Below are 15,649 nucleotides of genomic sequence, written 5' to 3' on the forward strand. Positions count from 1 at the left end.
CAAACCCTCCCTCTCCCGGCAGCAAAGGAAACTGAGGCACCGCGAAGGCCGCGGCGGAGTCTGTCGCCCGACCCTGCCGCTCCTTTGTCCCGGGGGCCCCCTTCTCTCCCCCGGTCCCGCACCGCCCCTGCCCGATTCCTCCCCCTCCCCCAGCGGGCACGGCTGACGCGGCCCGGGAGGAATGCGCTTCCGGAGGGAGAGGGCGGCGGCGGCGGCCTGAGGAGCGGGATCGCCGCGCCTGGGAGGCGGTGCCGCGGGGGTCGTTTCCTGCCGGGAGGCGGCCCCACGCCGCTGAGTCTCCTCCTCCCGCCCGAGAGGAGGAGGCGGAGCCGCCGCCGCCGCGCCCGAGCCCGAGCCCGAGCCCGGGAGGCCACGCCAGCCCTGGGGACAGGCCGAGCGGGAGCCGCGGAGCACAGGCTGAGCCGACCGCGCGGGCTGGACGCCGCGGGAGAAGGTGGGCCCGGGCGGGCGGCGTGTACGGTGCGCGGCCGGGCCAGGGCCGCGGGGCAGGCGTGGGGGCCGCGGCCTCGGGGCGGATTCCAGTCGTCGGGCGGGGGAGGAAGTCGGGCCGCGCCCGCTCCCGGACCTTCCCGGCCGGGGGGCGTCGGAGGGCGCTGGCCTGCCCGGGCTCTGCCCCCCCTCCCGAGCCGCGGTCGCGGAGGCCCGGGGCCGGGACCCTCCGCTCGGACGCCGGCCGTGGGCACTACCCCGCGGGCTAGGCGCGGACGGGCCTCCGCGGGCCGGTGTCCGGGGAGCGGCCTTGACCCCGGCTGCCCCGAGACGCCGGCTGCCCCGAGACGCCGGCTGCCCCGAGACGCCGGCTGCCGGGCCTCCACGCGGGGACCACTCACCCCCGGCTCCAGTTCTGCGCCTGGGGCGTCGCTGAGCCGTCGGGAAACGGGGCGCGGGGTCGGCGCGTCCTGTGGGCCCTTTGCCCTAATGCTGGGTGTAGACGCCGCAGCGGTGTCCAGGGCTAATGCCCGACCTGTGCCTGATTCGTGCCGTTCCTTATGCTTCAGAAGAAGTTGAATTTTCAAGAATGCTAGTATTTAATGCCTGAGCAATTTTTGTTTCATCAGATTTGTGCTTTTGAGTCAAAACCTAGCGCTAGTAAATTACGCTCTTTAAGGTTCCAATTCCCCATCTGTAAAATGGGAACAATACCTACACTAATAATAAAACTAGTAACTGTTATAATAACGACAGTAAGGGCCAAGCTTAGCTCTACGCACTTTACCTTTATTTTCTCGTTTAATCCCGGAACCGGTCCGACGAGGTAGGTGCCGTTTTTAATCCCTGTTTTACAAATGAAGAAACTGAGGCACAGGGAGTGTAGGTGGTCATCCACCTGTATGAAGACAACCCGTGGGGTCTAGCAACCCATGTTTGAACCACAAGTAACTTTGCAAAAGTGCAGTGTAGTGAAAAGCAAATGTAAAATGGAAGACACCTAGAGTAGATGCTCAATAAATATTAACTCCTATTCTTTCCTTCTTGGTATATTAAAAAGATTTTTTAAAAAGTCTCAGCATGTGATTGGTAATGTTATTAGTAAGGTTTCTTTGGATCTGCGTTCCACAGAAATAGGTGGGTAGAATTACTGGATTATTTTTTATTGTTGTTTTGATTGTACAAAAATAACAAATGCTTATTGAATTTTGATTAGGCATCTTTCTTAAACTATATCCAGCCTTTACAATAGGTTGTGTAATAGACCACTTTAGAAATGACTAAGGGATTTTAGTTGCAAGTTACCTCTTCTAGCTTTGTGGACATTTAGGCCCACGGACGGGGTCAGGGCTTACTTAAGAGTCCCACTAAAATGTTCTATTTGAAAATAATTTTAGTTCATTGATTGATAATAAATGAGGGACTGAAGATGATTAACTGATAAATAGAAAACACATGAAACAAATCAATATTTTGGTTACAGGTGTTTGAGGAGAAAGCCATTTTACTCACCCTAAAATTCATTCCCTAGTTAAGAAGACAAGGGGATGTGGTTAATACTTTACTCTTGTGAATAGAAAGCAAACAAACTCCAAATTAAGTCATGTATGTTGACTTCACAGGCCTAAAACGTTAAGTTTTTGTAATGTCGATTCTTTTTAAAAGAATGTTAAGTTCTCTATTAAGATTATTTTCCCAATATTCTGTGTGTGCACAGAATAGAATAGAATCAGCAGTATTGAAAATCACTGGATTTAGGTGGCTTTCTCCTCAACTTTCTGGTCAGTATAATTAAAAGCTGCCCCAGATTAGCATCGCTGAATGACCATGTAGTTCTATATTGGGGTCGATAAATTCTTAACTCCTGGAGAAACTCTGGGGACATCTGGTCACTTTAAAAAAATAGTGAAAATTAACAGTTTCAGGTGGTGCTAGTTTTCATGGAATGCTTGCTGCTTAATAGCTTCACTGCTTGGCTTCTTGCCAAATTGTGGCTTACAGCGTCGGGGGTAATATAATATTGTATCTGAAGAAAATATATATTTTAAAAATCATTTTGTGAGTGCACTGGTTTTGTTCTTAAGTACTCTGCTGGAGTGATGAGATGAAACATCTAACTGGTAAAAGCTTCAGAACTTTGAAGTTCTGAGAATTGTGATTTCTGAACGTGTATCAAGCTGAATTAGTATCTGAGAGGATTCATGTGGACTGATTTCCCCACTCTGCATGGAGAGTTAGGAGCTGTCAGGTTGTCAGTAGAATTCTAGAAGATCATATTGTGCCAATATGTAAATTCTTTTATTGTGTTAGCAGGTCTATTCTGACTGGTTATATGTTGTGGGATTTTTGTCCTTTTATATTGCTATTGCAGAGGTGGGAGTAGGGGTCCGGAGGGTGGGCTTATAGGAGTATGAGTAGGGAAGAGTACATTAGTCTTCAGAACCCTGAAATGATAGCAGTATCTATAGCTGTAGAAAACTGAAAAAATTGTGTGTATCTAGGTTACAGTAGGTGCAGTCCGTGAAACCCCCAGAACATTAGCAGCCTTCAAATATGTCAGTAGATGGGTGAAAAAAATGTGGTATCCCTTGTTCAGGAGCTGTACGCAAAAGGAGCTAAACTGTACTTTGTAAATTTCACATCTTTTTAAAGATGTCTAATTATTAGACTTTTACAGAGTTTTATTTATAAAATAATTTTTAAGAAAAGTCTCTAAGCTTTATTTTGGGTTTGTGGCTTTGGAAGATAAGGTTAAGGTTAGCTATATTTAGCAGTATGCTAAAGCGTGTGTATATCATCTCATCATGAAATGTGTGTATGTGAGTGAAAAACTGCTTCAAATATACATAGTACATATATGTATAAACACACAATTATAGGACTAATTTCGGTAAACAGTCTCCAAAGTACAGCTTCCTGGACCCCAGGGATGTATAAAATAACTCACTGGAGTGTAGGAAGAAAATATTAGACTTAATTTTATATATATTTCTTAAACTCATATTTTAAAGTTTAAACTTTTATTATGGTTTATAATATCCTACTGTATTGCTGTAGAAGTACATGTATTTTAATTGGTAAGTAAATACATGTTTTGGAGTACATGTATGCTCAAGTTTTTTTTTTTTAATAATAAAGGTGAGTATTAAAAAGCTTTGGAGATCCTTGGTGTGGGGATGCCTTGGGTGGGGCTACGAGGACTACTTATTTCGGAGGGAGGACGGGTCAGACCTGGTGTCCCAGGTAAGAGAGGAGAAAGGAACTGAAGTGGCCCGGGCCTCTGCTTAAGAGGTGCGCTTGGCCGAGGCAGGCAGCGCAACCACAAGGGGGTGGTGCTGGTCGCCTGGAGGGAGGGGAGTGCTGAACTCGTCCTGCTGAGACAGCTGGGGTGTAGTGGAATATGCCCATTGCGAGCTCAAAACCAGCAGTCGGGCTGGGAGACTGAGATTGGGGAATTCCTCGTCTGTTAGTACTGGTTGACTCTCTAGGCTGCAGATGAAAATACTGGAGAGTGTGTAGAGTGAAAAGGGGCCGCGGAGAGGCCCTGGGAACACTTTCACAGTCAAGGGCCGGGTGAAGGAAAAGGAATCTAGAAAAGCATTTTCCTTCCCCAATTCGTTTGAATTTCTGATTCCTTCCTATGACAGCTAAGTGAGTGACCTGGGTATTTTCAGGGATTTCCTGTGATGGGCATGTTTGAGGTGAAGAGAGAAGCATCATTAGGTAAGCGGTTGGATGCAGCAAAGGCTTCTTGATTGGGGAACTTGGGTTTTGGGCAAGCTGGGCCTGAACTTCTCTGGGACGATTGTTGGAACACCTCACCTGGAAAGGGCTTTGGTTTCTGCATCTGCACCATAAAGTGGTCTCTTGGTTTCTCTCTCTGTGTCACCAAAGAGCTGAAGGCCAGCTGTTGCATGACCTGGCCCTGCAGAGTGCAGGTCTTCCCTCTCCCGTGAGCAGCCATCCTCTCCTGCCCTTCACCCCGGAGGATAGGTGCTGTGCCAAGTCGTGGCTTTGAGAGGGCTGCCAGTGCTGGCGAGCCAAGTGGGTTACTGTTAGCTCTCTGTCCGGGTGGAGCCCTGTTGTCCATGCCTTTTTTTAAAAAAATAAATTTATTTATTTATTTTTGGCTGCGTTGGGTCTTTGTTGCTGCGCGCGGGCTTTCTCTAGTTGCAGCGAGCGGGGGCTACTCTTCGTTGCAGTGCGCGGGCTTCTCACTGTGGTGGCTTCTTTTGTTGCGGAGCACGGGCTCGAGGCATGCGGGCTCAGTAGTTGTGGCATGTGGGCTCAGTAGTTGTGGCTTGCGGGCTCTAGAGTGCAGGCTCAGTAGTTGTGGCGCACGGGCTTAGTTGCTCCACGGCATGTGGGATCTTCCCGGACCAGGGATCGAACCCGTGTCCTCTGCATTGGCAGATGAATTCTTAACCACTGTGCCATCAGGGAAGTCCCGTCCATGACATTTTAATCCATCAGTGTACTGAGTGCCACTTCCCTGAGCAATGCAGTGCTGAGTGGGTGTAGATCAAGGAGTTGACCTGCACCTTGCTGTTGAGGATACTATCTAGTTGGGACAAGTTGTGTTCAATCTAGGGAAACATAGCAAATACCACAGAATGTTTTACACAAGGTACTGTACCAGGTAATATTCTCTAATAGATTTTGGGGAAAAGATCAGCATTGGCTTAAGTGGTTTTGGAAGGCTGTGTAGAGGAGCTTGGAATGGTATGACCAAAGAGACGGGTGACAGATGTGACATGGTCAAAGGACAGTATAGTTAGAAGGGAGAATACAGTCTAATTTAGCAAATAAATATTGCTTGACTACTTTGATATATAATCATACATATATAAGTATATATGCATTTATAGTATAAATATATATAAATAAAATGAAAGCTGTGTAAAATGAAGGCCTGGATTCTTGCCCTCCAGCTCTAGTCCAGTGTGGTTCACAGACATTGATTACAATCAGTTATAATAGAAATTTGAATTAAAACAACACTGTGTTATTGAGCATCACTGAAGGTTTGTCATTTACTGCGCTAGACACTATCAAGAATATCTTTGGGGACAAAAAAAGGAGTAGTTAATTCGCTTATGGTGGTTGGTAAAGAGATTAAGAGCCAATGAAGGCTAAAAATATTTCAGAAAGGTAGAAGAAAAATTAATATTTTGTTGTAGGGAATGTAGTTTCAGTGGAGTGATGAGGAAAGCATTTATATGAAAAATTGTGTACCACTTGATGTGTGGAGGCCACATTTCCATGTACAAATGTTTATTGAATGAATCTGTAAATAACAAGCTTTCATAGTCTGTGAAATTAGGAATAATTACCTCCAATATTTTATAGTTCATTATTTATTTCAGATAGTAATTTCTTTGCTTCTCAGAAGGCATGATGGTGGGTCATATTTGATTGTTGGAGGAAGAGATTGTAGTTTTAAAAGTTGCATTTAGTATTATGTTATTTTAGGAAAGCACAACAGAAACACAATAGGGAGTGGATTTGTGCTTACTAAAGAAGCATGGTTTAAACAGATTTCGAACCATTAATTAAGTAGTCACTCAGGTTCTTATGTTTAGAAGTCAGTGAATGAGTTGAAGCAGTAATCAAGTAAGCTGTGATCTGTAGGTCCCTGTAAAGATATTTGTTTTACATTCATGGTAATATTTTATCCTTGCAATAGTTCTAAGGTAGACATTATTCCCAACATAGTGCTGAGTAAAAGTGAGAAATTGATTTCTACCTATATTTAGTTAGGCTTTAAAACATTTATCCTCTCTCTCTCTCTCTTTCTCTCTTTCTCGTTCTTTCTCTCTCTATATATATTTAAAATATATTCAGCACTATGTTTCAATCCAGTACAGGGCAGAGAAGAGATGTGACAAAAGATATGGTCAAAATTTATTAAAGTTTTGATCAAGTAAGAATTTTGGAGTGATCTACCTAAAAAGTAGATAAAATTACACAAGGGAACATAAGTTACAATTCTCCTTAATTGAAATTATGTGGAACAAATCTTGCTTTTAAGTGGTTTTTGATACCATTAATTAAGGTGGTAAACTTTTTTCTGCTAGGTCCATTCATAGTTATCTTTGTAAACTTGTCCCAAAGTAAAATTTCTCAACCAAAGCAGTTGCTAACTTACGCTTCTTTTCCCTTCACAGGGAAAGGCAAAATCTATTAGACATGGCCAAGTATAAAGAAGGAACAGCTCACTAGTCTGGTTTGAAATATGTCAATTGCTGGGTAATATCTGTTGAGTGGAAGGAGGATCTCCGAAGAATTAAGTTCAGGCAACTTTTCATGCTCGTTTTGGATCAGCCCTTAATATTATGCCTTAATAGCTTTGTTTAAAGTGTTTATTTTTTGCTTGTATTTTAAGTCCTTTTGCAGTCTTTGAGTTTATTTTGTGCCCCTTGACCAGTTTTTGGAATTTAATGCTTAATTCATTTTTTTTTTTTGGTCCTCATGTAAAGGCTATAACCTTTTTGATAGGGGAGGTGGTGGTATACCAGTTTTCTACTTATCGGATCACTATTGGCTGTAGCATAATGTTTCTAATTGCCTTGACTTACTTTGAATTCCCTGTGGTCAAGCCTGCTCTTCCTGGCATGTTGATTCAGTTCCTCATGTGTCTGAGTTTTACAGAGCATTTCAACTTAAATTTCCTTCCTTATCTCTGTATACTTTTCCTCTAGTTTTGTGGTTTTACTGTTTCTGATTGCAATAAGATCTATTTGAGATTTTCTAAATTCCTTGAAGAGCATAATGTGTTCATTCTCCTTTTTTCTTCAGAGAAGATTCTTCATTTTCTTTCTACTTTTTCTGCTGTAGAAATTTTTCTTAGATGTTCAGTTCCATGCCCTTACGTCTCCCCACTTCCAGCTTCTTTATCTTTGAGGCTTTTTATTTGCCCACTAGAAGTATGTCCATTCTTTATCTTTCCGTTACAGTGTGTGGTGGGTGGTGATGATTGATTTCCATGTTCTCATTTTCCTGGAGAAGGTGGGTAGATAGTCACTTGTGATGAATTTTGTTCTGTTACTGTCATAAAAGTATTAGCCCTGTTCTCAGGTTTCAGATTTTTTTGTAAGCCTGTAGCTTTGGAGCAGTTGAACCTTTGTTGTTGGAACTCAACTCAGGCTGTTACTACCTTTGGGCAAGAAGGGGTCAGTGCTCAAAAAAAGCTTTTTTTTTCTTCTGGGTGTGAGTAGTGAATTTTAGAAAGTTTTCTACTTCAGACTACTATTTATCGACCACAGTGGGTGGAAAAGGACTTCAAAGGGGGTGTTGTGTCTTTGCCTTGGAGTACTCAACCTCCTCTCTTTCCTGTTCCCTCTCATTTCCCCCTTTCATCTTATCTGCTAAGTTTTGTTAATCATTAATTCTAGCTTATTACTTGGGCCATAAGCACCTCCATGGTCACTACCACGCACCTCTTCCTGCCAGAGAGAGGGGAAAGATGTTTAGTTTTAATTGTTCTTCCTGCAAGGGGGAAAGGTGCTCTTGCCCTGGGGGAATTCATCCCCAAGCTCTCACTCTTAAATTGGCATAGAGAAGAGCAGCCTCTCAGAGTTCCTTCCGTTTACATTCTCCCATCTGCTTGCTCTGTGTGGGGAGAAGCAGGATGAACTGCACGGTAATTCCCTGAGGCTTTCAGCTTGGCTCCGTGTTCCTTTTCTGGACTGTGTTGATTTGTAGATATTAATCTATTATTGGACTATTTTTTTCCTTTTAAAAGCAGATACAGAAAATAGTGATGGTGGTACAGACTTGAGATGAATCTAACCTTATTATAGTTTTAGGAGAGGCTTATAATATATCTCAGTATAGGTATTTGAATCTTTTTCACCAGTAAGGTGAACAGATTTAAAATGTTACGGTATAAAAAAGGAAGCAAGTTCTGTTCTCTGGAAGAGAGTATTTGACTGGTGAGAACCCTTAACCTTTCTTATTGGAAACCTACTTACATTGAAAGCTTGGGCTTTCGAATACTCCTGGGTTCCCAGCTTTGTCATCTGTGTGTCTGGTACGTGGTAGATATGCAATAGGTATTTGTTGACTTGAATTTAATTAGTTGTATTGAATAAAAATGTGTTCTTGTGCAAAGATCTTGTAGGAATAAATCTTTTGTGGATGACTTCCTTTTGTACTATGACCTTTTGGGCATAGTTGGCTTCTGGGCACCAAATTTTAAAACTTGAAGTAAATGTAATAAAAGTAATTTTTCTCTCAAGTGTAATTGTTTAATTTCTACAAATAAAGTACTTATAAAATTTCTGAAGATTTTATCTGTAAATGTAAAAAGAAATGCCAAATGAGTGATTTGTCACATTGTTAAAAACATTAATAGATAATAAGTGTGTATTTAAAAGTTTGAACAGCTCATAAAACCACATTTAACCTTGATGAATAAAGATGAGTTTACAGTGGAGATAAAAGTAATTATGTACAATTTTTGACAAGGGGAACAATTGAACATATTTGAGGTTGTTAACCACTAAAAGCAGATTGTTTCCGGGAGGTGTTTAACATTATTTACTGTTCAAGGGATGAGTTATGACCCTTTAGATAAAATTAAGCATAGTAAGAAATATTAGGATGAAATGCTTTTGTAGGAATGAGACCATAACTTGTGGGTATACTCATGAAATTTGACAGTTAAAATACTTTTGGCCTCCAATCACTTTGAAGGACTAAGAAATAAACTCACAGAACATTTTAAGTCCTTTCCATTTCTGTGCTCTGAGTCACTTCTAACAGTAGAAGGATGTTCTTTTATCTTTAAAATAGTGACTGAGTAGGCCTTCAAAAAATTGTGGTTTAATGGAGCACAAAGTCAGGTCATAGCTTCAGAATTCAGATGGTCTGATTTCAGTTCTACCTGTGCAACTTTGGAGAAGTTGTTTAACCTCTCTGTGGTTTGGTCTCCTCATATATAAAACAAAGGTAATATCATTCCCAACCTTGTAGAGTTACTTAGAGAAAGTAGTTAGCTGCTTTATTTTTATTATTATTGTCATCATTATAGTCATTTGAAGGTGTCGGAATAAAAGTAAGATAACTTTCTGTTACAAATTACCTTAAATCATCAAAACCTCAGTTACTGTATTACTCTTGTCTGCACCTGGTGCGCCTCGTCCGGCCTCTTCTGAATGAGCAGATCTCATGTTAATTTAAGTAGTCCTCAGTGGGCAGCAGTCCCTGAGCGAACCAAACTGTTACAAGCTTCTGATCCAAGTTTCTCCTGTATCTTTTCAGGGCAGTTTCCTTCTTTCTTTTTGCCTCTGCTAGATTTGCTTCCCCATGACAGAAGAAGCCTCAAGTCATTCTTCCTTATTTCTATTTGTATTAGGTATGTTATCCTCCACCCTGATCTTTTTTTAAGGTGATTCGTGATACTAACATTCAGAAATATCTGTGCTTTATCTAATGTAGTAATAAAAAGCACTGAGGTTTTGCTGCTTTTATTGTTTTACATACAAGTTGTTCTAAATATAATTGTTAGAAAGTAGAATAATCCTACTTAAATGTGGAACTGAAAATATTATCTAATTATACTTAACATAATTAGTATCTAATTAATATAATAATTAGCATCTGGTTAACCTTATTATATACAATATAAGGTTTTGATGTCATATCAAAATAATATTTGAGTGGCTATAAAAATCAATCTTAATCTATTGTTCGCAGTTGTGTTCTTTCTAACCCTTACACTTTATCCCTTCTTCCATATCTTGTGTTTCACGTAACATGGGTCAATTCGGAGTTTTTGGTTATAATTATGATTGAAAAAAAGCAAAACATTCAAACATGGTTACTTTTAAAAAAAATTTTTTTTTAATTGGGGTATAGTTGTTTTACAGTGTTGTGTTAGTTTCTGCTGTACAGCGAAGTGGAGTTCCCTGTGCCGTACAGCAGGTTCTTGTTAGTTATCTATTTTATACATATTAGTTAGGGTATGTATGTCAATCCCGATCTCCCAATCCATCCCACCCACCCTTTCCCCCCTTGGTGTCCATATGTTTGTTCTCTACGTCTTTGTGTCTATTTCTGCCCTGCAGACAGGTTCATCTGTACCATTTTTCTAGATTCCACATATGTGCATTAATATACAATACTTGTTTTTCTCTTTCTGACTTACTTCACTCGGTATGACAGTCTCTAGGTCCATCCATGTCTCTACAAATGACCCAATTTCGTTCCTTTTAAAAACATAGTTACTTCTTTATTGAATCAAGTTGTTGAGCTCCAGCTGTAATGTGTAGTAATAATGATAACAAGTACCGTCTAGGTAGTGCTTACCATGTGCCAGATGCTGTTTTAAATGCTTTATGTTTACAACTCATTTAAACTTCACGTAACCCCTGTAAGGTAGGAACTACCTTGCCCATTTTAAAGATGAAGAAACCGAGGCATAGATTAAATAACTCCAGTATCACCTACCTAGTTAGGGGTTGATCAGAGGTTTCAGCCCGAGCATCTGGCTCCACAGTCCACACCCTGAACTCTGCTACGCCTTAGCAAACAGTGGTGGGCACAGCACAGCACTCTTCTTGCCTTTGTTAAGCTTTTTTTTTTGGATACCTCAGAGTATCTGCAGTTATCTTTAGATTCTTTATTTATTAAATATTAAGATACCGTGCTAGGTACAGAGGACACGGAGACTTGACTTCTAGAAGATGACAATTCATAAGGCAGGTCAGCCTTACTACACATCTATAGTAGATGGGTAAGAGCTACATACATCTTAAATACTAAATCTTTTGAACAGAGGTTGTTGGTGTTTGTCTTAATATGTGTGTATGTCTGTACGTGAATCGCCCAGCTTAACTCCCCTCCCCAGTTCTTGCCATCATTGAGGCTCTCAGGAGTTAGTCCAGGTGATACTTCTCACACTCTGGTCTAACACTTTTCTGGCTCTTTCAACTCCCGTGGCTTTGAGCTCTGAACTAGAAACCTCTTCTGTCCTCCTCACTTCCTCCTGGCCTCCTGTGGGTCCCGCTGCTGCTGCGCAGAGCAGTTGTGTGACTCACTCCGGCTGACTGCATCTTGCCTCAAGTGCTTCTGTCCTTTCAATCCCTGGGGCTTCTCCAACAAGCCCTGTCTGTCCGTAGGATGAGAAGCTGGCAGCAGCCTTCTGGGCTGCTGCACTGTTGTTCTTGGAAGTGTAGGGCAGCTCATGCCCTTGGGGCAGACTTCTACCTGTGGGGACTCAAACTGACAGACGTGTCTTCACGGTGATCCTCCTCTGGACACACTTTCTACAGTTGTCCCTGGTATTCTAGGGGGACTGGTTCCAGGACACGTCCCGTCTGCCCCACCCCCACCCAAATCCGCAGAGGCTCAGGTCTCTCTTATACGATGGTGTAGTATTTGCATGTAACCTATGCACTTCCTCACGTACACTTTATATCACCTCTAGATGACTTATAATACCTAATAAAATGTAAATACTATGTAAATAGTTGCCTGTGCAGGGCACATTCAAGTTTTGCTTTTTGGAACTTTCTGGAATTAAAAAATTTTTTTTTTCCATCTGTCATTGGTTGAATCCACCAATGGAACCTGTGGATTCAGGGGGTGAACTGTATACACGTCTCAGAACTTCTCAGCAAGACCAAGCCCCCAGGCACCGACTGCGGTAGCTGAAGCGCCCTGGCCTTTTCTCCTCTTGGCGTGCTCTCTTCACCTCTCTGGTTCCCAGGTCACCTTCCAAGTGAGCTGCTAGCACACATGCTTTTATCTCAGGCTCCGCTTTGGGAACAAATCCCAGCTAAACCAGTTCCCATAGCTGTCTCCTCACCTAGACCTTTTACCCAACACTGCCTGACCCTGAAATGTTACACCCGGCTCTTTAGCCCCTTTCTCTCACCCCTGATCAGCCCCTGATCTCTAGGCCTTTGACTCTGTCGTCTTCTCTTTGTTGATGTTTGTCAGCACTGCCACTGCTTTGACCCCTTCCTCCTCTGGGCACTTGCTCTGTAAACAATGGAATTAATTCAGCAGTTTCAGATTGGAGTTTAAGGACCCATGGGAGGTAGTCTCAGTGATTTTTGAGTGTTTCTACAAGAATTTTTAAAAATTTTGGGCTTTTGTGCAAATAATTATAATAATAAACAACCAGTATGTGGATTATGTGGTTGACCACCTTCTAACTGAGTGTGTGTGTGTATATATATATATATATATATATATATATATATACACACACATATATGTTATTTCAGTGCCTATGTTTGTGTGCGTTTGTGTAAATGAATTTTGGTTCATAATGTACAAGAGCCTGGAGCATGAGGCATTTTATATCTAGCTGCAAGTTGGCTTGCATATACTTAAGTGAATTGAAAATTGTTATCCCTAGGGTATCTACAGTAACTGTTTGCTATTTAAAGAGGGTCTGCATAGTAACTAATTCTGAGAAACTCTTCTTTCCTGGGCTTCTAAATAACGTCCAAGAAAAATGTCATACAGTGTAACATATTTCAGCAAAAGTTTTTGAGCATTGATTTTATGCCAAGTGCTTCTAGGTCCTGTGTTCTTGGTGCTTAGAACCTGTCAGGGCAGACACTTAACAGGTAGTTTCAGGTGAGATGAGTGTTAGAAATGTGTCTTTATAATTAGGGTGTCCGGCACCTGCTGGGCCCTCAGCATTGCTCTATAATCCTGTCGCATCTTCTTGATTTTCTTCAGTCTCCCAACTCCCCTCTCCCCTTTTCTCCCAGCACTTGTCCTTGCTTCCTATTTCAGGAAGAAACGTGAGCTGTCATGCGTGAACTCGCTCAGCTTTTTACCCCCTGCCCTGACTTAGAGAAAGATGCTGCGCCTCTATTCAGGGGAATATGCCCCTTGTGCTGCCCGCCTCTTTGCTCCAGGGGGCCCTGGCTCCATCACTCTCTTCGTGTCTGCCTGCAGCTCTCCTCTCTCCTTAGTATTCTTTCCTTCACAATCTCAACCATCTTCATAATTTCATTGCCATCCACAGCTCTTGGGTATGTATCTCTAACCCTGAATTCCTGAAAGCTAGGCCCATAGGTCTTAATTTCCCAGTTTGTATCTTTCCTAGATTTCACAAAGGCCTTTCACGTTCGACATTTCTAAATCAAAATCAGTACTTTCTCCCCTAGCTCCGTTCTCCTTCCGTCTTCTTCATGTGAAAGTGATGATTCCCTTCTTCTCTCACCCTGCCTTATCTAAGCAACCATCTTCCTTATCTAAGCAACCCTCAGATCCCTCCTAATCACTGATTTGTCTTCTTGTCCATTGTTACTCTGAAACCTCAGCAGTAAATTTTGTACCTGTCCAGTAGCTCCTGTCTTGCCATTCATCCCCTACCCCGCTGATCTTCTGCCACTTACATGTTGTCATGTTACTACCCTGTGCCATTTTTTTCCAGCTTCCTTGCTACATGTAGAATAGAATCTAAACTCTCAGCATGAATGGCATTTAAGGCTCTCTGTAACCTGACTGTAACCTCCTGCCTTGCTGGTCTCGGTTTCTGTTATTTCCAGCTTATAATTTAAGTCTCAGAAATACCTAAGTACTTTAAGATTCTTTTTGGCCTTTATGATATTTTAAGATTTTAACATAATTTATACTTACTGTAGAAAATTACAGGGATAAAATAATCACTCATCCCACTGACCAGATTTAACTGCAAATAACATATAAATACATTTTTTTCTGTAGTCTTTTTTCTGTAAAGCTAGAGCAAATCAATTCCAGTTTGCGGGGAGAGAGAGAAGTCACCCAAACGTGTATGTTTAGTAATAAGATTGGAAAGAAGTTATTACAGTTCTTCTCAGGACTCCGTGGCCTTGCGTGTGCAGACCTTTTGCCTGGGGTGTTTCTCTCCGGTGCCTACCCGTTTCCTGTGAGGCTGCGGTTTGAACCTCCCTGAAGCTTCTGAACTTGCCCCGGCAGATTTTGGCATCCTCAGTGCACTTTGTCCTTATGTTCATTATAGAAACCAGCATATCACATTGTAATTATTTGTATTTTTTGTCTTCGAACTGAAAATTCCTTGAGACAGCGATCTTTGTATCTCCAATAGGGCACAGAGCCTGACAGGGTTGGCAGAGGAAGCACATCCAGAGGTAAGGGAGAAGCCAGTAAAGTTCACGGGAATAGAGCATGTTAAGAAAGAACAGTGAGGTGTAGTCAGTGTTGCTGTGCAAGTTCTTCGGGTGGTAAACTGATGTATGTCCCCAGGTACGTTTTGTAGGCAGGCACTAAAGTTTTGAATGAATGAATGGATGGATGGATGCAGACAGTAGGATAGGCCTGGGAAGTTTTCTTTTTCAAGAGCAGTTTCACATGCGGATACCCAGTTACACAGGTGGAGGAGGGAGACAGAGACCCAGGTAGACAACTATTTCTAGAGCTTTGATCATGAAGACGGTGAAAGTTAAGATGAGGACAGGACCTGAAGGCATCTCTCCCTGGTGGCCTCTGCTCAGGAGCTGTTCCGTGTGGAGTGCTCCTGGGGGGAGACTCCGCGGGGCACCTTTCTCAGCCTGAGAGTCACCTGGGGTGTAGGCCCCACCTCCCAGGATAGGGGTTTTCAGGCCTGGCGTTCTCCCGGGACCACACACTGACCCGGTGCTGCCTCAGGGCCTCTGGAAGTCTCCGGAGCTCTTGGGTGCCGTCCTTCCTCCCTGACCCCTCGCCCCACCGCCTCTCTGCTGCCTGCTCTCCTCAGGGCCCTCCTCGCTGCTCTTGTCTCTGCCCGGCCAGCCTCGTGGCTTTCCTTTATCCCTAACTGCCGCCGTCTTCCGTCTCCTAGGGCTTCTCTGCTTCCCGGGGAGAAAGCCTGGCCTTTGCAGGCCTGGCCGCTGCCCTGGCGGGGCTGCTGCTGGCCTCGGGCTGCCCTCCCCGCTGTGTGCTGCCTGATTCCTCAGAAGGCTGGTCTTGGGCGCATCAAGGTTTATAGAAGGAAAAGAAAAATAGCGTTAAAGTAGTATTTTAAAGCTACGGGACCTAAGAATGTTAGGAAACTTTTTCTGCTACCAAATAACTTTATCTTAGTGGTGCTTCTCTGAGTTGTGTAACATTTTAAAGGTTTCCCAAGGTAGTCTAGTGGTCCTTAAGGTGACCTGAGTTGAATCCTGAAGACACACGTGTCAGAGTCCATATATGGACCAAATATCTGTTCTGTTCTCTTTGTGTAGAAACTGCCCAGATGTTCCATTCA

General features: G+C 42.9%; 1 protein-coding gene across 2 annotated transcripts in view; it reads left to right on the top strand.

The window, feature by feature from the left end:
* Positions 1 to 241: 241 nt before the first annotated feature.
* Positions 242 to 15,649, top strand: part of ITGB1 (integrin subunit beta 1) — a 42,691-nt gene continuing 27,283 nt past the window's right edge. Inside the window, exon 1 of one of the 2 annotated variants that reach the window (XM_060006158.1) lies at positions 242 to 454. The gene's annotated coding sequence lies outside the window, so the exon portion shown is untranslated. Of the gene's footprint in view, positions 455 to 14,533; positions 14,553 to 15,649 lie in introns of those variants that run through there. The other variant, XM_060006159.1, reaches the window with a different exon arrangement.

The sequence above is a fragment of the Delphinus delphis genome, chromosome 2 (assembly GCF_949987515.2).
Source record: "Delphinus delphis chromosome 2, mDelDel1.2, whole genome shotgun sequence".
NCBI classification, from domain to species: domain Eukaryota; kingdom Metazoa; phylum Chordata; class Mammalia; order Artiodactyla; family Delphinidae; genus Delphinus; species Delphinus delphis.